A 25,107-nucleotide genomic window follows, 5' to 3' on the forward strand; every position below is an offset into this window, starting at 1 on the left:
CTGCACAGAGTGCAGTGCTCTGTGGGCGGCACCGTCGACATCCCACTGCCCCTGCTTCTGATTGCAGGGTGCCTGTAACGGTGCCCTGCAGCCAGCATCACTGCAGCAGTGCTGCCTGTAGCGTCCCGCGGATGCTACAGGCAGGCACCCTGCCATAATTACACCTGCTCGGCGCATCTTGAAGACGCTCTGGGCACTGCTTGAGCTTCAGTTGCCAGCAGCCCCGTCCCCTTGTGCGCGACGTCATGACGTCACACGCAAAAGGGGCGGGGCTGGCACAGGGCGCTCAGAGTGCTAGCTACGGCTCTGACACCATATAACCTCTTATTCACAGCCATGGAGCTTTTCATAGATATGCAGATGTTTAAAAAAATAAAATAAATGAAGACAGTTCTAAAACAAACAAGTTAGCATAAAATAAAATATGAAGTGAATACCACACACAAAGTACAATGCTCGTAAGATATAGCCAACCAAAACTTAGTGTCATATGAAAAGTGTCAAGGTAAACCCTGTTATAGACACAAAGCCCATTATGTCAGTCACTATAGAAGTGTCTGATTATATACCATAAATGAAATATAGCATATCAACAAGGACATTTTACAATATCGGGGAGAGTCGACCTATCAAAATATAAAAGCCCTCATATAGCATTTGCTCAACTATAAACAGGAATGAGGTGTTCCCCTTTATAATCACAGTAACAAGCTGGAATATCATCTTACATTGAGGGCACCATTTTCTAAATTAAGACACAGCAAATCTACAGGGTCAATTTGAAGGCATAAGGAGAAAAGGGTATTAATAAACAATTGAAGTTTGTTCCAAAACTAATTTTGCTACAATCCCAAAATTATGGGAAAATTACGCAATAGAAAAACTGCATTTGAGACACTGACCGAATCATCCAGGCCCCAATTGAAAATAGGCCCACAAGAGACTGACAGCACTGACAAGAAAACCTTTTTCCTGTCACAGACTGCCAACAGCCGTACTCCCAGGCCCCTGCCTCCTCCTGCCTTGGCACTGGACTTGCACTCTCACCTGTCAGTGAGATCAGTGGCCACCCCTTCCCTCTACTCCAGTCCTCTTCTTCACTCGGGTCCTCCTGAGCCTGTCAGTTACAAACGCCGACCTCAGACATGGGGTCTATTTACTAAGCAGCATTGGGAGTGAAAGAGTGAAAAGTGATAAGGTGCCAGCCAATCAGCTCCCAAATGTCATTGTCAACACAGCCTGTAGGATGACAGTTGGAGCTGATTGGCTGGCACCTTATCACTTTTCACTATGTCTCCTAACACTGCTTAGTAAATAGACCCCTCAAGGAGCTGCTGCTGGATGCACCCTGGCAAGTTATTTCCTTAATGGCGAGGAGATTCGATTAATGATTGATGTGTGTGTGTTGAATGTGTTAACCACTTGCCTGGCATGGTCGCATCAGATTGCGACCACACCAGACCTGGCTTTCCCTAACATGGTCGCATCTGATGCGACAAGTCAGAAACGCCCACTAGGCTGTTGCAGGAAGCTGCCTATATCAGAGGGACCTCCTGGTCCCTCTACACCTGCGGCTCCCCCTCCTTTGGGTCCCGATCACTGGCCACAGTGATGGGGTACCCGGTGGCACCTCCCCTCTCTATACTGCTGCAAGGGCAGCCGTGTGTTCCATAGAAACAGCAGCTGCTGCAGTGTCCCAATCGCTGTGGCCAGCAATGATTGGAAAATCAGTATAACCCCCAGCCTGGCATGGCAGCCGGGTCCTCTATGGAAGCAGCACCCCCGGGACCATCTCCTTCCGGCTTCTGTGCAGCTGAATCTGCACTAGAAGCCGAAGCTCCACCTCTACCCCCCATGTGCTCGATCAGTGCTGGCCACAGTGATCGGGCAGTGTGTACAGTGTAATATATATATATATATTTTTTTTTTCACTCTAGGTCCAGCGCCGGACCTAGAAAGGGGGTGTGAACAAGGAAAAGGGGCGTGTCTTTAAGACGCGTCCCCTTTTCATCACTCTTGGGGGTATACCCGGCACTTATGGACTGACGGCAGCGGGCAGCCAAGTGCTGCCGTCAGTGTAAATGGATGCTGGGTGCATGTGCCCAGCATCCATTCACTGGCGGTGACCACTACACCGCTTTCCCCACCCACGGGATACTGCGACCCGCGGGTGGGGACAGCACCAGCAGGTTGTTTCAGCGGGGCGCAGCGCAAGAAGGCAGGGTGCTTTTTGCCCTTTAGAGATAGGGCAGGGTCTAGCGGGAATGCTAGATAGATACATATATCTATAGGTGAAAAGACATATTGGGGGTGATTCAATTGTTTGTTGATGTTTAGCTCTCCTCTAAAGCTATTCATTTGTTTTGCAAGACCAGCCCCGAGGCTGCAATTATCACAGTTTTCTGCTCACCCCTTCCTGAGGTGCGAGCAGAAATCCGCATTAAGTAGGGCTTTGGGGCTGGCTACGAGTACCCAGCACTTAGCATGGGAAAAGCTGCTTAACGTGGCCGTAAATTCTCATGTGAGGATGCGGACGCCATAACCAGCGCGGGACTGGTCATGCAAAACAATTTAATAGCTCCTGTGTAGTGTAGGCGGGAGCTCTGGGAGCTACAGCAATATTTAAGAAATTTACAAACAATATGTGCAGTGTACCTACTAGGTTGTTTTAGCAGATGGAAGAATGTGCCATGCCCCCTTTCAAAGCGCCATGCTAAGCTGAGGTTTTAGAGCCCTATTGGAATGGAGGAGGTTTGTGCCACCCCGCCTCCTGTACCGAGAGACTGGGTGCTTGGGTTTGGATACCACACTTCAGCTGAGATCCTGCTGAATTAACAACCTCTGACTGCCTCTTCATCAACCTGGTCTGAGGTAAATACGAGGTAAATAAATTTATATGTGTTATTGTATACTTAATGAATTGGAGACACTGATGTGTGGCATATTTATGTATTGGGGACACTGATGTGTGGCATATTTATGTATTGGGGACACTGATGTATGGCATATCATGAATTGTGGCTTAGTTAGGTATTGGGGCACTGCAGTGTGGCATATTTATTGGGGGCACTGTAGTGTGGCATATCATGTATAGAGGGCACTGATGTGTTACAAATTATGTATTGGGGCAGTGCTGAGAGGCATTATGAATTGGGGCATTGGTTCTTGGCATATTAGCAAATCGGGGAATGCTGCGTGGCATATTATGACGTGGGGGCACTACTGCATGGCATATTATGAATTGAGGGCACTGCAAATACCTCGCAGGTAACTTCCCATCCTGTCTGCTAAGTCTCCTTCTGCAAAGTAGTGTTTGTTTCACTGTCATTAATTTGGGGGCAGCTACTAAAGTACAACTGATCAGTATTGGACTGACCAACAAGGGCACAAGGAAATCTCAGTTGGGCAATATTGTACATAGTACACACTCAAAACTTGGTCAACAACAAGTGTATTTGTGGGAAGGGGGCAGGGTCTGTAGGGTGAAGTTTTGCCTGGTGCACCTAGAAACCCTGCACCTGCCTTGTGTCTGTGCCCTCCTCCTCCCTGCACCCAGCTCACATCATACTGCTGCCGCCAAACACCTATGTATATGATGCCCCAGTGCCTCTCAAAACCAAGCGGTAAGTATTAGAGATGAACGGGTTTGGATCTCAGAGATCCAAACCCACCCGAATTTGGGGGATCCGGGGCGATCCCAGCGCAGCTCGGATCTCCCTGCCTGCCCCGGATCCCTGACCCGAGGTAAAGCCTGTCGAGTTGCGAGGTTTTGTTTTCAGTGGGCTTAACGCTGATTGGCTGGGAGAGCCGCCTGTCACAGCTCTCAGCCAATCAACGTTAAGCCCATTGAAAACAGCACAGAAAGAGGAAAAGAAGATGGCGCCCCCATCCCCCGCCGCCTGACACCGCCGGCACCCCCTGCTGCTGACACCGCCTGCACCCCCACTGGCAGCATCCTGCGCTGCCGACACTCCTGCACTGCTGCCCAACGTACTGAGGACACCGTCAGCGACCCCCACACTGCCAACACGCCCACACTGAGGACACCACCAGCACCCCTGCACTGCCGACACAGTCAGCAAACCTGCACTGAGGACCCCGCTGGCACCCCCACTCTGGCGACACCGCCAGCACCCTGCATTGAGAACACCCCTGCACTGCCGACACAGCCAGCAAACCTGCACTAAAGACACCGCTGGCACTCCCGCACTGCCGACACAGCCAGCAAACCTACACTAAGACACCGCTGGCACCTCTGCACTGCCGACACAGCCAGCAAACCTGCACTAAAGACACTGCTGGCACCCCCGCACTGCCGACACAGGCAGAGCAAACCTGCACTAAGACACCGCTGGCACCCCCGCACTGCTGACACAGGCAGAGCAAACCTGCACTAAGACACCGCTGGCACCCCCGCACTGCCGACACAGCCAGCAAACCTGCACTAAGACACCGCTGGCACCCCCGCACTGCCGACACAGCCAGCAAACCTGCACTAAAGACACCGCTGGCACTACCGACACAGCCAGCAAACCTGCACTAAAGACACCGCTGGCAATCTCGCACTGCCGACACAGGCAGAGCAAACCTGCACTAAGACACCGCTGGCACCCCCGCACTGCTGACACAGGCAGAGCAAACCTGCACTAAGACACCGCTGGCACCCCCGCACTGCCGACACAGCCAGCAAACCTGCACTAAAGACACCGCTGGCACTACCGACACAGCCAGCAAACCTGCACTAAAGACACCGCTGGCAATCTCGCACTGCCGACATCACCGGTATCCTTCACTAAGGACACTGCCACCGTCAGCAACCCTGCTCTGCCGACACTGCTGTCACAGTAAGTGCACTATTGGTGTATCCAACCCACACTGTATAACACACTGTATCAGTGTTGGAAATTAGAACTGAAGTGCCACATGTTAGTGCCACCCACTGTGTCACTTAGCTTAGTCAGCCAGCTAGCTGGATGCAACCTTTTGGCCTTAACTAGATGAAGCAAATAATATTGTGAGGTGGTCAAAATTGATTGTAAATAAATGCTATTGAGGTTAATTATACTGTAGGAACAAAAACAGGCCCATTTTATGTGATTTTAGCTGTTTTTATGATTTTTTAAGAAAAAAATCCAGATCCAAAACCAAAACATGAAAACAAAACACAGAGGTGAGGTTTTGGCAAAACCAATCCAGATTCAAAACCAAAACACGGGGGTCGGCGCACATCTCTAGTAAATATGTATGCAGAGAGAGGTGGGACTCCAGGGATTGGCACAATGTAGAAAGAATACTTGACTCCACATTTTTACACGCTAGCCACAGCCCATGAATCATGCCACACTCCCTGTGGTGGCACAATAGGCCCTTTGTAAATTTCAGTTCCAGGCCCATGTGGACTTTAATCTGGCACTGTTAAGACATTTATTCACTTCACTGGTGAAATAAAAATATGACTAGCAGTAACAGGAGGTGATAGGCAGGAGTAAGAAGTGAGAGATGGAAGGAGGGAGTGAGAGGAGCAGGGGCTGAAAGACACAGGGGGTGAGGAAGCAGGCAGTGAAAGGTGCAGGGGAGAGAGAGGGAAGCAGGCAGTGGAAAGTGTGGGTGATGACAGTGGGAAGCAAAGAGTAAGAGGCGCAGGGGGTGAGAGGGAATTGGGGTGAGAGGTGCAGGCGTTGAGATGGAAGCAGGGGATGAGAGGGTAGCAAGGAGTGAGAGGTGCAGGTGGTAAGTAAAGGAGAGAGATGCAGAAGATCAGACAAAGGAGAGCATGTGGAAAGTAAGACTGTTACCTGGGATGAAGATATGGACACTGGCCCTGATTCAGAGCCGGACCATCGCGACCATCGGGCTTGCGACGAGACCCTTGTGGTAGGGTCTCGTCTGCCGTAAGCCCTGGAGTGCTTTCGGCTCTATCAGAGCCAAAAGCACTCCCACTGACATCACTAGTGATGTTAGTGGGGCCGGCCCCAGACGGTAGACGTTCACTGGGGAGCGGGTCTGAATCATTCAGGCCCACTGTGCAGAGTGACAGACAAAAGAAACAGGCAAGAGAAAGCAGAAAGGACACATGGAAGACATAAGAGAGAGGTACTGTAGGAACATGTGAGACATTAAAGAATGATGAACACAACTTGAATAGCCTTACATCATATAATATATTTTATATGCTACTACAGAAACACCTAAAATTAATCTCATATCAAAATCTCTGCAGCAGAATCTATACAGTACATAAATATCTGGAGCAAAATATATATGAGGCCCTAATTGTAATCTAGTGACTCTGCATCTTTTGTTTAAAAATGAACTAGAATAATCACTTACATTCTGTACAACTTACCTTTTTGATAGTTTTTTGTTTTAATGGAGCACTCTAGAAATGAATAAACATATAAAATTAATTAAATGTTTCCATTAATTATGGATCTCTAGAGTATCATATTCTGGACCTGGTTCAGAGGTGGTGGATCCGAGACTGCGTCTTTATGCTAATGCAACAGTCGATGGTTTTCCTACTCAGATTATTAAGATGCACTATCGGTTGCACCATCTAATAATGCACCAGCCCTATAGAGGCGCAGGATCTCCATCTGAACATTGCTGCCGGTGTCAGTGCAACTGACGGTCGTTGACAGTGACCCGCCCATGTCACACTGGCATCTGCCTAACCACCTCCCTGTAATGCCCACTGAAATTCAGGGCTCTTGCATCCAAATTCATTCTGCATCTCTAAGCGTTGACCATCGGAACGCATGTAAAGTGCAACTCTGCTGCATGCAGCATTGACACTACGTACACCTCTGAATCGGGCCCTCTAAGTTTTCCAATTGATTATATAATGTACACTATTTATAAACATATCTCTGATGACCTTTTAAGGATAAAGCATGTTTTAGCCCTACCATGCCTTGATTTATTCCTTCCACATTTTTCCTGTTTTGGGGTTGAAGCATAGTAAATCCACATATATTTAAGCAAGACACCTTTATTTATTTTTTAAAACTTTATTTTAAGTGAGCAATGTATATAACTCAGTAAAAGAATCAATGGTGCAGTTCCTGGGATATAGCAGAGGTCGGGGATGGCGGCAGATGGTGCATCTCCAGGGATGTAGTCGATGTCAGAGCAGGGGGGAGACAGTGCATCTCCAGGGACACTAGCCATGGTTGGTGCAGGTGGCAGAGTATGCATCTCCTGGGACGTAGCAGAGGTCAGGTCAGGCGAGGTTGGGTAGATGGCAGGCAGTGCATCTCCTGCAACGTAGTCAAGGTAGGGGCAGGTGGCAGACAGTGCATCTCCAGAAATGTAGCAGAGATTGAAGCAGGTGGCAGACAGTGCATCTCCTGGGACATAGCCGAGGTTGGGGCAGGCGGCAGACAGTGCATCTCCAGTGACATAGCAGAGATTGGAGCGGGCGGCAGACAATGCATCTCCAGTGACATAGCAGAGGTCAGGGCAGGCGGCAAACAGTGCACCTCCAGTGACATAGCGGAAGTCGGGGCACGTGGAAGACTGCATCTCCAGGGACGTAGCAGAGGTTGGGGCAGGCAGCACACGTACAGTAGCTGTAAAAAATGTTTTTAGAACTGCAGATTTTTTGGTTTACGTTAGTGCAGGTCTTCATCTGATGGTATAGTATCTGTTTCCATTGCCACATTGTGATAAGTTTCACCCCATATGGGGCACACAAATTGAATGTTGTCAAAAAGTTCCTGGTTTATGGCAGTAATTGGTTCTTTGAAAACTTCACTTTTCAGCACTTGAATTTGCTGTTCTGTATCTGGATCCATGGAGTCCTTGTGCAATGTGACTGGAGATGCAGTTTTTCCAGTCTCTGTCTCTTCCCAATTAATTAAAGAGAAGAGGTGATCTTGCACATTATCATTTACCCCAAGCCGGAAAGGACTGTTCTTTGCACAAAAGTTTTGTTAAAATATCCTCTGTTACAGGATCAGTAAGGCCTGGGAATGCTGGTTCTTGTATAAGGATCATTGTCTCTACCTCTGATGCTGACTCTCCCGGGAAAGGGTACGCTCCTATGGTGAGTATATATAAAATAACACCAAATGCAAACCAGTCTACACCTGCACTGTATGGCTGGCAGTTTATAATTTCTGGAGAATTATAGCCAAGTGTCCCACCAAAGTCTGTGGCATCGATTTTCTCCATATGCATTCAATAGGGCCAAACCAAAGTCAGTGATCTTGACATGACCATCAGTGGTCAGCAAAATGTTATCCAATTTTATATCTCGATGAATTATTCCTCTTGAATGCATAAACTGCAATCCGCAAACCAGTTCAGCAGCTATAAAAGTTATTGTGGTGAGGTCCAGCTCTGAGGTCTCATTCATGAAATTGAATAGATCCCCTCCGCCAGCCAGTTCCATAACACAGTATAGATAACTCTCTGTGTGGAAGGCTGCATAACCATGGATCAGAAAAATGCTCCCATGTGCCAATTCAAGGACCTGACACTCTACCAAACTGTCCTCGTATTCTATTAGTGCTCTCTTCCTTAAGATTTTATAACTGCCACTCTTTCCTTACGAATAGCATTTGTTGCCAGCATCACTTTGCCATAACCTCCCTCTCCAAGTATTGAGTGGAAAGTAAGTGTCTCCACTGTTAGAGGGACAGTCTCTGTGCTGTGGTGGCTGGTGGGCATAGAGCAGCTCTCTTCTGCAGTTTGCTGAACTGGTGGGATGCCTGGTTGTCCTCTGTTAATTGCTGTTATGAATTGATTTTTCTTAATTTTTAGAAATCCAGCAAACCTGTCCCAGCGTTTCTGTATAGCTGCTTTGTGTGATTTCTTTTTGGTCATCTCTTTTTTTGAAATGTTTGTCTGGCCTGCCCAATAACTGAATCCCTCTCCTGGATCTTCAGCAATTTCAGAGTTTTTCCTGTGTCTCACTCGCCAAAATCTGGGTCATCTGCTGCATGCTTTTATGAACTGATCTCTTTTCTTTTTTAGAAATCCTACAAACCTGTCTCAACCTCTCTGTACACCTGCAATAAATGCGTTTTTTATTCTCATCTCTCTCTTGGCTGGTTTTGTCTGGCCTGCCTGCTTTCCTCTGCGTCTCTCTGCTTTTTTTGGCCTGTTTTACTTGGTTTTACTTGGTTTTTGCAGCTGCCTGTTTCGTCTGGAGGTTTTTTTCTCTTAATAGTTCCAATGTTATGTAAGAAGACAACAACAAGGCTCTTAGAAAATAAAACACACTTGCAGTATCACAAGAAGTGACTACGCAGTTTGGAATTTCTGAAAACAGAGTTTCATGGTGTTTCGACAGCTGTACAAGTAGCTGTGTGATGTCAGCAGTAACTGTGATGTCACAAGCTACAGTGTGCAGTTGAATTTAGTCCTAAAGGTCACATACATTATGGCAGTTGATGTATCTGAAAGTTTCATCATGTCCAAACTCTAAATAGTATAAGATATGAATGTACTTAAACAGTATAAGATATGAATGTACCTATAAGGCTTCATTTTAACTTTGACAATTTGGGGCCTATTTATCATGAACAGCCCTTTTGTGGCGATATGTGAGACTTATGTCAATAACTGTAAGATGTCTGACAGACAGAGATGTGACCCTACAGACCAATAGGAAGCTGCTGAGAGATCTGCAGAGTCACCGTTCCACCGAGTGCATATGCAGCACAGTAACACACATTTTACCATGCAGTTTCTGTGGATATGCTACGGGAATAGAGTCACTCAGATAAACTTTAACATTTAACTGGTAGTTGACTTATAAGAGGCTAAAAAAGAGGGGAGATTCCGCACAGAACCAAAATCAACTAGATATTAATTATTATTGACCAAGTGATGCATCACTAAATATACCACATAAAATAGTGTTGGTGGTGCTCCCACAGCCTAGATTCGGATAAAGCAGCAAGTAAGAAAAAAAGTAAGGCTATTTGTTGGGGCACACTTAGATGAAAATTCATAAACATTGAATTAAAATATAACTTTTATTAAATATGTATAAAATAAGAGGTATCTATACACAAAAGATTATATATGGCGAAAATATTTAAACCATATCTGCATTCCGCTGGATACACTTTGAAATGGGTATCAGTAGGTCTATATTCGGTGAAATATTCTGTAGTAATTACCATAGATATTGGTATGCTAGCTACACCATGTGCCGTCCTATAGTATACATCAGTCAGTGCAAGTTTAACCTACAGCACCTGGTCTTCCTAGGTGGTCTCCCATACAAGTACTGACCAGGCCTTTTACTGTATCGCTTCCAAGATCAGACAAGTTTGCGCATATTCAGTAAAGTATGTCTGTAGGTTTATATTACCACCGCAGATATATGAAGATTGCCCTTTGCACATGGTCTAAGCATAGGTATATAAATGTAGAACTATCGCAATCAGAGAAGTACAATTAATTAAAAAGCAGATTTCAAGAAAAGTAATGCACAAGCATACTTTAGTTGTTGAAGCATAAGTATGATATGTCACATATATAAGTATTAGTTTCAAATTATAATACTATCACCATTTATAAATGTCACTGTAAATTAGGGATGTGCAGGCTCGGTTCTACTCGGTTCCGTTCGGATTTTTTTACCGAATCTTATTGGGTATCAGCTGTCATGAGTTTTGGATAGCCAATAAGATTCGGTAAAAAAAAACGAACGGAACCGAGTAGAACCGAGCCTGCACATCCCTACTGTAAATTAATGTGTCCCAGATCACTTGGTATCTACACAAATTCCAATAAGTACATTGTTTTAAGTAAATTTATAAACAGTATATCCTAGCCTGATAGATCTCCAAATAAGCGGAGTCAGCATACAAAATTGATCTGTCTTATAAGAATACATACATTTCAAGATAGGCACCTATCAATACATAGAAACCCATCAATTTTGAAGTGCTTATAATTAAACACACAAATGCTGAAGTCTCACTGTCCCAAATACCTCATAACCCAGAAGAACCATCAGTTTCAAAAGAACAGAGTTCAGCACACCAGTGCTGAAAGCTCAGTCTATTATGTCTGGTCAGCGTGTAAATGATTTACAACTTCCAGCCTTTTAAACACTTTGCTGCTATCATTCCACATATTTATATTTTGCACTAGTGAGCCCGCTACATGCAATACCTTATTACTAACATTCATGTGCTGTATCTCCATATATGTTGGGACCGTTGGTTTCTCCCTCATTTTTGTCCACATATAAATACAGTCAGGTGCATAAATATTGGGACATTGACAGAATTTTCATATTTTGGCCTCTATTCACCACCACAATGGCTTTGAAATGAAACAAACAAGATGTGCTTTAACTGCAGACTTTCAGATTTAATTTGAGGGTAATTACATCCAAATCAGGTGAACGGTGTAGGAATTACAACGATTTCTATATGTGCCTCCCACTTTTTAAGGGGCCAAAAGTAATGGGACTATCAACTCAAAAGCTATTTCATGGACAGGTGTGGGCTATTCCCTCGTTATTTCATTATCAATTAAGCAGGTAAAAGGTCTGGAGTTGATTCTAGGTGTGACATTTGCATTTGGAATCAGTTGCTGTTGACTCTCAATATGAGATCTAAAGAGCTGTCACTATCAGTGAAGCAAGCCATCATTAGGCTGAAAATTCAAAACAAACCCATCAGAGAGATAGTAAAAACATTAGGTGTGGCCAAATCAACTGTTTGGAACATTCTTAAAAAGAAAGAACGCACCGGAGAGCTCAGCAACACCAAAAGACCCGGAAGACCACAGAAAACAACTGTGGTGGATGACAGAAGAATTATTTCCCTGGTGAAGAAAAACCCCTTCACAACAGTTGGCCAAATCAAGAACACTCTCCAGGAGGTAGGTATATATGTGTCAAAGTCAACAATCAAGAGAAGACTTCACAAGAGTGAATATAGAGGGTTCACCACAAGATGTAAACCATTGATGAGCCACAAAAACAGGAAGACCAGATTAGAGTTTGCCAAACAACATCTAAAAAAGCCATTACAGTTCTGGAACAACATCCTATGGACAGATGAGACAAAGATCAACTTGTACCAGAGTGATGGGAAGAGAATAGTATGGAGACGGAAAGGAACTGCTCATGATCCAAAACATACCACCTCATCAGTGAAGCATGGTGGTGGTAGTGTCATGGCGTGGGCATGTATGGCTGCCAGTGGAACTGGTTCCCTTGTATTTATTGATGATGTGACTGCTGACAAAAACAGCAGAATGAATTCTGAAGTGTTTCGGGCAATATTATATGCTCATATTCAGTCAAATGCTTCAGAACTCACTGGACGGCGCTTCACAGTGCAGATGGACAATGACCCAAAGCATATTGCAAAAGCAACCAAAGAGTTTTTAAGGCTAAAAAGTGGAATGTTATGCAATGGCCAAGTCAATCCCCTGACCTGAATCTGATTGAGCATGCATTTCACTTGATGAAGACAAAACTGAAGGGAAAATGCCCCAAGAACAAGTAGGATCTGAAGACATTTGCAGTAGAGGCCTGGCAGAGCATCACCAGGGATGAAACCCAGCGTCTGGTGATGTCTATGTGTTCCAGACTTCAGGCTGTAATTGCCTGCAAAGGATTTGCAACAAAGTATTAAAAAGTGAAAGTTAGATCTAGGATTGTTTAGTTTGTCCCATTACTTTTGGCCCCTTAAAAAGTGGGAGGCACATATAGAAACCGATGTAATTCCTACACCGCTCACCTGATTTGGATGTAATTACCCTCAAATTAAATCTGAAAGTCTGCAGTTAAAGCACATCTTGTTTGTTTCATTTCAAAGCCATTGTGGTGGTGAATAAAGGCCAAAATATGAAAATTCTGTCAATGTCCCAATATTTATGCACCTGACTATATGTATAATATAATAATGATTTATCCGGGACAATGAGCTTTCAGCACTGGTGTGCTGAACTCTATGCACTTTGAAACTAATGGTTCTTCTGGGTTATGAGGTATTTGGGACAGTGAGACTTCAGCATTTGTGTGTTTAATTATAAGCACTTCAAAATTGATGGTTTCTGTGTATTGATAGGTGCCTATCTTGAAATGTATGTATTCTTATAAGAGAGATCAATTTTGTATGCTGACTGATTGTTTATAAATATACTTAAAACAATGTACTTATTGGAATTTGTGTAGATACCAAGGGCTCTATTTACTACAATCCGCATTTGTAATGCAGATTGTAGTGTGATATTACCGACTGAATTCGCATTGCGAATTCCGGCAATATCACAGGGATTTATTACAAATCCCTTGCAGGGACAGAGCTTGTGATAAAGCTCTGTCCCTGCGAATCTCCTTCGGAGCCTTATCACGGTATTTTCGCAAAAAATACCGTGATTAAGTGCCTGCGCATGCGCCGCCCGCCGCTGCTACCCCCCACCGGTGCTAAGCCCCGCACCCCGCGATCGTGGACCCCCCGCGATCCCCCTCCCCCCCTCCCTTACTTACACTTACCTGCATGCTCCAGGCCTCCGGTGATGGTCTCCATTCCTCCAGTCAGGTGATCTCCCATACTGCAGTGGGACCCGATCACCTGATGACCGGGCCGCAGTGCACTGTGGGAGACCAGCTGACCGGAGGGGAGACATCACCGGAGGCCCGATCACCGGTCCCTGGAGTCAGGTAAGTAATTTTTTTTTTCACTATTTTTTTTTTCTTTTTTTTTACAGTAATCAGCTTGCGGTCTGTTTAGACCACACAGCTGATTACAGGGACCGACTCCCGGCTCTGCTCTCCCCGTTAGAGCAGGGCTGGAGTCCGCTAACCGGGGGAGACCCTGGATAATGCCACCTCCAGGTGGCTTTCCCCGATATTTTTTTCACATTTATTTTTAGTAACTCTGGTCGGATCACATTTCCCATTACAGTTATGGGAAATGCGATCTGCTTTACTAAAAATAAGTGATACTTAGGGGTTGGAGTAGAATTTTACGAATTCTACTCCAATTGCCCTGTAATAACTATAGGTGATACTAAAATAATTTGAAATGGGTGTGAAAATACCCTTTTTCACTTTATTTTAGTAGAAATAATGTTGATAAATAGAACCCCAAGTGATCTGGGACACATTAATTTACAGTGACATTTATAGATGGTGATAGTATTATCATTTCAAACTAATATATATGTGAATGTATCATATCATACTTATGCTTCAACAACTAAAGTATGCTTATGCATTACTTTTCTTGAAATCTGCTTTTTAATTAATTGTACTTCTCTGATGGTGATCGTCCTACATTTATATACCGATGCTTAGACCATGTGCAAAGGGCAATCTTCATATATCTGCAGTGGTAATATTACAACCTACAGCCATACTTCACTGAATATGCCCAAACTCGTCTGATCTTGGAAGCGATACAGTAAAAGACCTGGTCAGTACTTGTATGGGAGACCACCTAGGAAGACCAGGTGCTGTAGGTTAAACTTGCACTGACTGATGTATACTATAGGACGGCACATGGTGTAGCTAGCATACCAATATCTATGGTAATCACTGAAGAATATTTCATCAAATCTAGACCTACTGATACCCATTTCAAAGTGTATCCAGCAGAATGCAGATATGGTTTAAATATTTTTGCCATATATAATCTTTTGTGTATAGATACCTCTTATTTTATACATATTTAATAAAAGTTAGATGAAAATTCATAAACATTGAATTAAAATATAAGTGTGCCCCAACAAATAGCCTTACTTTTTCTCTTACTTGATGACTTCTAAGAGACGACAGGTACTGTTACTTTTATAAATTATTTTGAGCTTTATTTGAGTATTCTTAATCCGTTGGAGTGATCCCGTTATTCAGTGATGTGATGTCTATTTTACATACTGTACATGGTCTACATGTTCTTGCTGTCAAATTTAGTAATAACTTTAACTCTCAAAAATATTCCATAGTGTGGAGTGTAAAGCTGATCTGCTGTTCCATGAGAAACAGGACTGAGATGTTAAACTCAGTGTGATAGTAATAAACTTTTTAAACAGATTGCATCAATATTTCTGTTCACGTTGATGTGCTTGCTGAGGTCACCCAAGTTGTGCTTGGCTTAGTTGTAACTTCTCTTCAAGCTCATACCATTTCTGCATGCTAAGCCTGGGGTCCTTACTTACTGTTCCTTTCAGTGTGTAAGTGGTCCCCTATTACAATAACCAGAATTGTGTTTTTATGGATTTGAACATTGTTATAGTTACACAAAAAAACATAAGTAGGATTAAAGAAAATAACACGATCGGTGAGTGTGTCAATAGTCTGCTGTATAGGGGTTGTTCCAAATGTGTTTTGCTACAGGTGTGAGGCTTCCTGATTAACTAACAGGGCTGTAACTAGGGTAGTGCGACCTGTGCCTTGGCACAGGGCACCGCAGGGCAAGGCGGGCTGTTTGGGTATATACATTTTCTGTTTATTATCATTCTCACTTGTAGCTTCCTCTTCTTTTATCCCCAGCAAATCCTGGCCTCCCATCTCTTCCCCAGCTCTTCCTCATGAGGTCATGGCCTTTTTTGGGGGTGTTTCGTCTTTTGTCCCTATTTGAAAAATAGAGGGGAGGGGTACCAATGCTCTTTCTGGCATAGGGCACCAAAAAGTCTAGTTACGGCTCTGGTAACTAGCATGGTTGTAGCAGTAAAATATATATATATAAATACTGGTGCTTAATACCCGAAGAATATCTCCTTATATACAGAATATCTTTACCTTTAATCTCTAATTTAAGAGATAAATCACATACAGTAAATGTGAATGAACTTCATTAAATGTATTTATTCCACACTATCTAAAAAAAGAACTGATAACATATATCAATCACAGACCATAACATGGATATAGCATATGCATATTGCCATACGAGTCCTCAAAGAAAGTCTCACCCTTATTGGAGACTGTGGTGGGTTATCTTAAATAAGCAAGTATGGGCAAGTCACACCGCAGTAGACTTAAAGAGGGCATATAGACAACCAGGATCCAGGTAAGGTCAAAAGTCCAGGCATGTAGTCCGCAAAACGATTTTTCCGTCATCAGGAGCAGTAACAAAATACATGCACAGATGAGTCTTTTTGATTGGGTTCCTGTGGATGCTTAGTCCCATGACATTAGCTTTGTTACTTACTCTGGAGGAACCTTCCACCCTGACAAATGTCCGTGCTGCTGAGAGCAGTGGCACGGACAAGTACGTACAAGGGGGCATGATATAGCTAGAAAACTCAATGGGTCTAAATGTGTAAGTGGGCATCTGGAGTGAGATGGTAACTTACTCTAAAGGAGATACATTCAACTGGTATATACTTTTATATATTATTGCTGCAACATTGTTTTAATTTGAATATGGATAGTTTACCACAATAATACAAAATTCTACAGGTCAATTCCTCAGGTATTTTGGCAGAGCTGATCTGTATGTTGCCTGGGGCCCCATGGGTTCGTTATCCTTCTCGGAGGGCATAGAGGGGAAAATGGGGGAGGGGGAATTTACACTATGACGTATGTGTGTGTGTATAGGGGGAGTAAATGTGTTAATGGACACTGGGTTGTAAAAATTGATCAATGAATGGGTTATTGAGTGGTGGGCAGGGCGGAGTTAATAGGTGCTAGATGACTGTATTAATGGGTGCTGTGTGAGGGGAGCTATATGGGAGCGGACAGGGTGAATTAATGTGCTAATGGGTGATGGGGGAGTGGATTGCTAATTGCTTGGGGAGAGGTGGGTAATGGGTGCTCATGGGGGGGTTGATTAATGGGTTCTTGAACAGGACACTGTGTAGAGGAAATGGGTTAATGGGTGCTGTCAGGATGGGTGAATGTGTTGCTGGTGGTAAATGGGGGTGAAGGTGAATAGACATATTGGGGATGATTCAATTGTTTGTTGGAGTTTAGCTCTCCTCTAAAGCTATTTAATTGTTTTGCACAAGCCCCAAGGCTGCACTTTTCACAGATTTCTACTCACTCCTTCTTTAGGTGTGAGCAGAAATCTGTATTAAGTATGGCTTTGGGGCTGGTGGAGAGTGCCGGCACTTAGCACGGGAGAAGCTGCTTAATGCGGCTAATCCCATGCATTCTTGTTTGAGAATGCGGACGTCATGATTGAATAGCTCCTGTGTAGTTTAGACGGGAGCAACAAACAATTGAATTGACGCCATTGGGTGTTCTATACAACAATATTTAATAGATTTACAGATAATATGTGCAGTGTTCACACTAGTTTGTTTTCGCAGACGGAAGAATGTACCCCCTTTCAAAGCGCCATGCTGAGCTCCAGATAAGAGCCCTTTGGATTGGAGGAAGTTTGTGCCATTCCACCTCCTGTACTGAGTGCTTGGGCTTGGATGCCACAGTTCCTGCTGAAATCCCGCTGAATCCACAGCCTCTGACTGCCTTTTCATCAACCTGGTCTGAGGTAAATACGAGCACAGGTATTTACATGTGTTATTGTATACTTAATGAATTGTAGACACTGCTGTGTGGCATATTATGTATTGGGAGCACTAATGTGTGGCTTAATTAGTTAATGGGGGCACTGTAGTGTGGCATACCATGTAAAGGGGCATTGATGTATGGCATATCATGTATAGAGGGCACTGATGTATTACAAATTATGTATTGAGGCACTGCTGAGTGGCATTAAATGGGGGAACTGGTGGATAGCATATTAGGAATTGTGGGGAATTCTGCTCACCATATTGTGAAGTGGGGGCGATACTGCAAAGGATGTTAGGAATTGAGGGCACTGCAAATCCCTCAGAGCCAGGGCCGGATTGAGGACCACATGGGCCTGGAGCTGAAAATGAACAAGGGCCTATTATGAGAAGCAGAGGAGGTGTGGCCAGTGCCATGTGGGCGTGTACACCCCTATACTCTCAGCCCCGATGTCTCCCTAAATATGTAAAAGAAAAAAATGCTTCATTTTGTGAGGTAAATAGAATAGAATTTTACTACTTATGATTTATGACTGACCATGTGGAGAGCAGATGGCCAGTCATCATGTTGCCATGACAATGGGCCTATTTTTATGTGGAGGCCTGGAGCTGTAGCTCCATCTGCCCCATTGTTAATCTGGCCCTGCTCACAGCTCAATATTCCTGACGTCCCTTCAAGGTAACTACCCCCCCCCCCCCCCTGTCTGCGGAGTCTCCTGCTGGAAAGTAGTGATTAGTAGCTGCCCTCAAATTAGGGCCAGTGAAACAAAATCCAACTGATTAGTGTTTGACTGACTGACCAGGGCACAAGGAAATCTCTGTTGGGCAATATTGCCCATAGTACAAACTCAAATATTTTTCTCAAAACTTGGTCAACAGCATGTGGTTAAGGTTCTATGTACTTTATGTGGCAGGGAAGTGTATTTGGGGGAAGGGGATGGGGGACAGGGTCTGTAGGGTCTGTAGAGTGACATTTTGACTAGAGCACCTAGAATTCCTGCACCCGCCTTGGGTCTGTGCCCTCCTCCTCACTGCATCCAGCTCACCTCATATTGTTGCTGCCGAACACTTATGTGATTTGGTCAATTCAGTATATGATGCCCCAGTTCCTTCCAAAACCAAACTGTAAATGTGTATGCAAAGAGAGGTGGGACTCCAGGGACTGGCACAATGTAGAAAAAATACTTGTCACCACATATTTTGTTCTACATTGTGGCAGTATATCATTTTGTTTGGAGACTTTCACATTACACTGTTGATATGAGTGGGGAGTGCAATTGAGGTGACTGAAGAAGGCGCTAGCCACAGCCCATGAGGCAGGCCACACCCCCTGTGCAGACCACACACCCACAGCACTTTGTACATTTCAGATCCCTGCCAATGTGAACCTTAATCTGGCAATGCCACTAGGCAGAACATATACTCCACCTCCCCTACTGTTTATATGTACAGGTGTGTGCTGTACCATACTGCACACCACCTGTGTTAACTCTACACATTCCTGGCTGTACCTGTTGCACCTGCATTGTATACTGTTCCTGCTGCATCCATCGTGTGTTAACCTGCATCCCGGGTTAATAAACCAATCATACCTGGTTAATAAACCAATCCTTTTTCAGCTATTCATCATGTGGACTAACCTCCATCACTCACCGCTGAAACCTATATCGACTCCTATAAGTTCTGCCAAAAAAAAGTTGTCTCTTCAGGCCCTGCCTCTCATTGTATAGGGTTAGGCCTGAAGACCATGGTTTTACCTCTCCCCAGCCACACAGCACGCATTTGGGTAGTGCTGCTATCTCAATACTGCAGGAGGCTTGTGGAGCCTTCAAGACCCAGTATGGGCGGTCTCATATTTTCATGCAACATATGCTTCAAGTAAATTTATAGTTCTGCATTCAATGACTTCAGATGACAAAACAAAACATTTTAATTGGTTAGAAAATTTGGGGCCTAGGATAGTTGTGTTGGCTGCCTAGGCCTAAGCAGCTCTCTTAAACACACAGAAGTAAGTGAATCCAATTACTGGTACAGGAGGCCGGTGGTCGCAACTCCTGTAGAAATAGTGCACAGTTGGCACTGAGAGTTGGTGAGTGTCTGGTGGTAGAAAGAATTTGGGGAGACATTCCCGCTGTCTACTTCAGTAGGCTGCAGTGTCCACAGAGGCGGGGGGGAGGGTTGGGGGGGGATGGGGTTTGGAAGGTCTCTCTCTCCTTTTGCTCTGCATAGCAGATACACATGTTTGGGGCATCCACACAGTGCTGAGAGGGACTGGGCATAGTCCAGCAGCCAAGGGAGCCCTGGCCTTGCCCCATACCATGTGGCCACACCTCTTTCCACTCAGAATCAAGCCCAGTGTTGGCAGTGGAGCTATGAGGAAAGGCCTTCAGGATGGCAGTGTTTAAAAGGGAACATTTTATTTTATATTAAGGATTTGTCAGATGTTAAAAATGGAGTAGCTGGTGCTGTATCTCAATTCCAGATAGAAGTACTGTGGGCCTGATTCAGAGCCGAACGCTCTGACCAGAGCGCTCGCTCTGAATCAGGGCCCTCCTCCATGAAAATGGAGCGGCCTCCTGGCCGCTCGCATAGCTGTGGGTGACCACCCACAGCATATGCGAGCGTCCATGATGATGGTCGCGATGGTCTTGACCATCGCGACCATCGGGCTTGCGACGGAGACCCTGCGGTAGGGTCTCGCTGCCGCAAGCCCTGGAGTGATTTTGGCTCTATCAGAGCCAAAATCACTCCCACTGACATCACTAGTGATGTCAGTGGGGCCGGCTTCAGATGGTAGGCGTTCCGTCTGGCAGGCACGCCCCCGGCACGCCCACCAAAGGGGGCGTGCTGTCAATCAACATCGACAGCACGCCCCCTTTGGTGCGAGACCCGGAGCGATGGAGAGCCCGTCGCTCGCCGGGTCACGCGCATTTGCACGACAGAGCTCCCTCCGTCGTGCGCATGCGCAGTGGAGGAACATCGACCCGCTTGCGAGCGTCCTGCGCTCGCGAGCGGGTCTGAATGACCCCCTGTGTCAGGACTCTGGGATTTTGTGAACTCGGATCTTGAACCTGAAGGTTGGCTTGAGTATTTGGAGAATGTAAAAGGATTGGAGACCTAATTTGGCTCCTCCTCATGAAAATTAAACCCCAAGGGTAGTATCGTATAGACTGGCATACAGTGAGGAGGAGCTACAGTACAAGTCCGTATACAGTCCTGGGTGAATAAGGAACTGTTATAGATGTACTGTATATACTGTAGTTGAAGCACACACTTCAAGTGGAGAGCTCTACACAGTGTCGCAGAGAGTATGTGAGGCATACACAGTATGAATAGGTACTGCTAGTCGCAGAATGAAGTGGAATGGATATTGTGGTACTCTGTGTGGAGGGAATCGGTATGATATCCCGGCTGCAGCATGGCCGGGAGTTCGAATCCCAGCAGCGGCAGCCCGACAAAACAGCAGAGCCCGGCAGCGGAAGCCTGACAGCGCTGGAAATCCCGATCGTGGTAAGGTAAGTATCAACTAATCTAACCTAACCCCCCTGACCCTCACCCTCCTTTGGGGTGCCTAACCCTAACCCGCCCTTCCCTGCTGCCTAAACCTAAGTCCCCTGGGGGGGTGCCTAACCCTAAGTCCCCCCGGGGGTGCCTAACCCTAACCCTACATCCCCCTAGCCTAACCCTAACCCTCCCAGGGGGGTGCCTAACCCTAAGTCTCCCCCAGGTGCCCTAAATCTAACCCCCCCCCCCCCCCGCGGCGCCCGACATCCGCTCGATTGGGATGCCAGGCGCCGGTCTCCCGGCGTCGGGGAAATGACAGGCGTCTAGATATAGACGCCGGTCATTTATCTCTTGGCGGGATAAAGCAGTCGGGAAGCCGGCTGCCGGGATTCCAGCAGCCGGCTTCCTGATTGTATACCGTGTGGAGTGTATTCTGATGGTTGTAGACTGAAATGCACTGCATAGAATGAATGCAGATGCTTGCAGGATGAGATGCACTGCATTGAATGAATGCAGATGCTTGCAGGATGAAATGCACTGCATAGAATGAATGCAGATGCTTGCAGGATGAGATGCACTGCATTGAATGAATGCAGATGCTTGCAGGATGAAATGCACTGCATAGAATGAATGCTGATGCTTGCAGATTCAAGTGCACTGTGGGCCTGATTCAGCACAGATCGCACGGCTGCGTTCGCATACACTCGCTAGCTGTGAAAATATGGTAATGAATGCAATCACACGGCAACACAGCACTATACCGAGACGCCCATCACTGTATAAAGCTGCTCACTTCCCATGACATGCATCCGCAAGTCAGCGAAAAACATTGGTAACACCGAGTAACATCGAAACCATTCGCACAGTTGTTTGACCTGACCCTACCTCACAAACTGCTAAACTTCCTGCCATCATCTAGACCTCTGCCAGCATATACAATCGTAGGGGCTTAAATATGCACGCCCATGTAATGGCGTTCAAACGCACAGGCATGCCTGCATTCCACCGACCACCCCCCCTCTCCACCCTAAACGGTCACTTCATGTCAATCACTATGCGATTGGACTGCGTGCTCACTGCGATCACTTCCCGATTGCAGCGGCCAGTTCACGCATTGCGATGCATGCGCAGAGCATAAACATCGATCGGCTGCGTGCGAACGCAGCCATGCGATGCAACCTGAATAGGCCCTGTATTGAATGATTATGAATGAATGATAGGCTGCTAGAGTCAGCTAATCCCAAAGTGGCTTGTGATTGGAGAACGGAGTGAATGCAGTTGCAAGTGCCTAGAGTTTATTTGGCAGGTGGCTTGTTAGAGATAGTAGTTGGACCGTCACTGGCAGCATAGAGTGGCAGAGTCGGGTAACACAGGTAGGGGTGGGGATATTCTGATGGCCAGTTGAGTTTTAAACTACTGCCTGTCTCTATGAATCAGAATCTGTATCAGTTACCTTTAAAGTCTAAATTTAATGGGTTAAGGACCTCACTAAATAATATATAGTGGGCCAGGCCATGTGGATGAGTTTGCGGTTTTGACTCCTTTCAGGGCCAGACTCTAAGATGCGCCCTTTAGCGTGCATGTCATGTAAGTCTTTTGTATAATTTTCAGTTTATATCTATAATATAACTATAATCAGAGAGTGCATGGCTATGTTGTATGTGTCAGGGACAGAATATGGTTACACTCCTTGTAGACTGATGCAGCAATGAAAACTACCATGTGGAGTTTAAGTGACCAGACGGTCATGTTAATTGGGAGATGGAATTAAGGAGCTCATTCAGACCCAGACGATAAGCTGCGCTCTCACGCAGCTAAAAGGGGTATGCAAATGTCTTAGAGAGAGACGGCAGAGTGAACGCACACCGGTATAAAGACGCCCACTTTTCTCTCTTAACACACATCATCTCCAGGAAGTGTAAGAACAAACAAAACCATCGAGAACCATCGGAGCTGCACGCAGCGCTTGAGGTAGACCTTACCCCGCCGCAAGCGCTGCGATCACTGCAGGCTGAAAAACAACCAAGTGACGTGTACAATGACGCTTCCATGCTAATTATGCACACCCATAAAACTCAGTTTTGATGGCCAGACTCGCCTGCGTTTGTAGCACCACTCCCCCCGTTCACAAGCACCTTCCCCTGTTACCACCCAGAAATGGCACTGTCACTCAATATAGCGTCCAATCTGTGTACTACAAGCGCACGATTCCCGATCGCACTGAGTGACGCCCGCATGTGCATATTGACGCATACACATGTGCAAACGGGCAACTATCGCTCAAAGCGTGCGTCCGCGGCTTAACTAGCGGGTCTGAATCAGGCCCAAAGTCACTAAAGATCCATAATTTCTGTTATAATAAAAATAAAATTAAACAAGTAAGTGGTGTAAGAGTAGTAGGTGTAATAAACATAGATATTTTTAAAAAGAGAAGAAAATGTAAAGAAAGAAGTCCTCAAGCTGGATAATGTGGTAAAGAGGCCTGAGGGCTATGGTGATGGATGTGTAAGAAGTGGGGGGCAGTAAAACATGTAAGTGGATGGTGGCAGTAGCAGTACATGTGGTTGGTATCTGAAAGTGGTTATTTTGCTTTGTTATGCTAGTTTATTTTGTTGTAGATACAGTTTATAGAGGAGATAGTGTGTGGGGCTTTCCTATGTATTCTGGACGCTACATAGGACAGTGGTCAGCATGGACGGGAAGAAGTTTGGATGGGAGGTGAGGCAGTATTTAGATGGCTATGGATAATCTATGATGCCACTTTATAGAAGGCATGAATAGGTTGGCTCTGCAACCCATAGCTAGTAATCAATGTCGGAAGCAATGGCTTGGTACCTATGAGGGAGTTGATAAACAAGATGGAGGAGGACCTGTTAAGGTTATGGGTGCAGTTTCCTAACACCACAGTGATTTGGTCAGCGATGGTAGAAAGGCGATATAGGCAGTATGCCAGATCTGATAAAAATGTGTAACGGGCCGGTATTCCACCTCCCCAAACAAAACGGTGCAAAATTAAGTAACAAAACAATACGTAAATCCATCAACTTGGGAAAATGACAATTTTCACTACAGCAACCTGCCCAAATCAATTATTTAAAATTACAAAAACATGTGGAAACACATATAAACTGGAAACTAAGTAGAAAAATTAACACCAATGCTACCAGCAGTTTCTTTCTACAATTTATACCTATGGAAACATTGTAGTCTTCCCAGAACACCAGGTTTGTTTGTTTTTTTTAAACTTAAACAAAAAGATTTATAAGAAACAACAAAGCAGAAAAAAGCAAACTATTATTTTTAAAATGTAACATTCTTGTAAATATTCCTAAATTAATTCTTTACAACAAATTAGAGCAGAACAATGAGTCAAGGAAACATGAGACATGTTTGGAGGGGGATGTAGTCAGCATACCTCCACACGGCATGCAGACAGACTATATCCCGCCACCAGAATACTGACTTCCGGAATGCCGACAGTAAGTATCAGGGGGTTAGGGGTAAGGTAAGGTTAGGCACTAGAGGGAGGGTTAGGGTTAGACACTAAGGGGGGAGGGTTATGGTTAGGCATGGGGGAGGGGGAAGTTAGGTTCAGACACTAGAAGGGAAGGTTAGGGTTGGGCACCAAAGAGGAGGATTAGGGTAGGAAGATGGTTAGGTTTAGCATACCGACCAAGTGTCGGTATGTTAACCCTGTCGGGATCCTGGCGTCAGGATTCTGACCGCTGGGATCCCGACTGTCGGCATTACATACCCATCCCGTTTGGAGGTATGTAAGAATGTTGATGGACCTTTCATAAAATATATCAGCATGCAATGAACAACTACTAAATGCTGTACTGAATAGGTACACTTTATGTAATACCCTCTGAGTTGCAGGAGCTGGTATGATTCTGGAAGTTCAGTGTGTAAATGTAAAGTGGCAATAATGTAATAACAATTTGGAAACCAGTCTGGTTTTGCCTATTAAATGATTGCAGATTTAATTCTACAGGTTAAATCATTGAAAATGTGCCATCTCCTGCAACTCACAGCGAATTACATAGGGTTGGTATATTTTGTCGATATTCATAATGTTAGCAAGGTCGTAATGTCGACATGTTTAGCAGTGTGTCCTGAAGCAGCACTCACTTACCTGCTAGAGGTTCTCCAGCAGCTCCGGTG

General features: G+C 45.1%; 1 protein-coding gene, 1 long non-coding RNA gene and 3 pseudogenes across 2 annotated transcripts in view; 2 read left to right on the forward strand and 3 right to left on the reverse strand.

The window, feature by feature from the left end:
- The window catches only part of YJEFN3 (YjeF N-terminal domain containing 3), a 174,871-nt gene that overhangs the window by 146,224 nt on the left and 3,540 nt on the right, over window positions 1–25,107 (reverse strand). The window lies entirely within an intron of this gene.
- The window catches only part of LOC148517552 (uncharacterized), a 35,734-nt gene that overhangs the window by 4,146 nt on the left and 6,481 nt on the right, over window positions 1–25,107 (forward strand). The window contains exon 2 of the long non-coding RNA XR_015879273.1: window positions 17,239–17,420. This is a non-coding gene — a long non-coding RNA (uncharacterized LOC148517552). The remainder of the gene's footprint in view (window positions 1–17,238; window positions 17,421–25,107) is intronic.
- Window positions 7,614–8,829, reverse strand: LOC148517553 (protein kinase C delta type-like; annotated as a pseudogene).
- On the reverse strand, window positions 10,200–10,318 carry LOC148517554 (5S ribosomal RNA; annotated as a pseudogene).
- LOC148517555 (5S ribosomal RNA) lies at window positions 14,330–14,448 on the forward strand (annotated as a pseudogene).

This window comes from Taudactylus pleione, unplaced genomic scaffold (assembly GCF_031769625.1).
Source record: "Taudactylus pleione unplaced genomic scaffold, aTauple2 ptg000214l, whole genome shotgun sequence".
NCBI classification, from domain to species: Eukaryota; Metazoa; Chordata; class Amphibia; order Anura; family Myobatrachidae; genus Taudactylus; species Taudactylus pleione.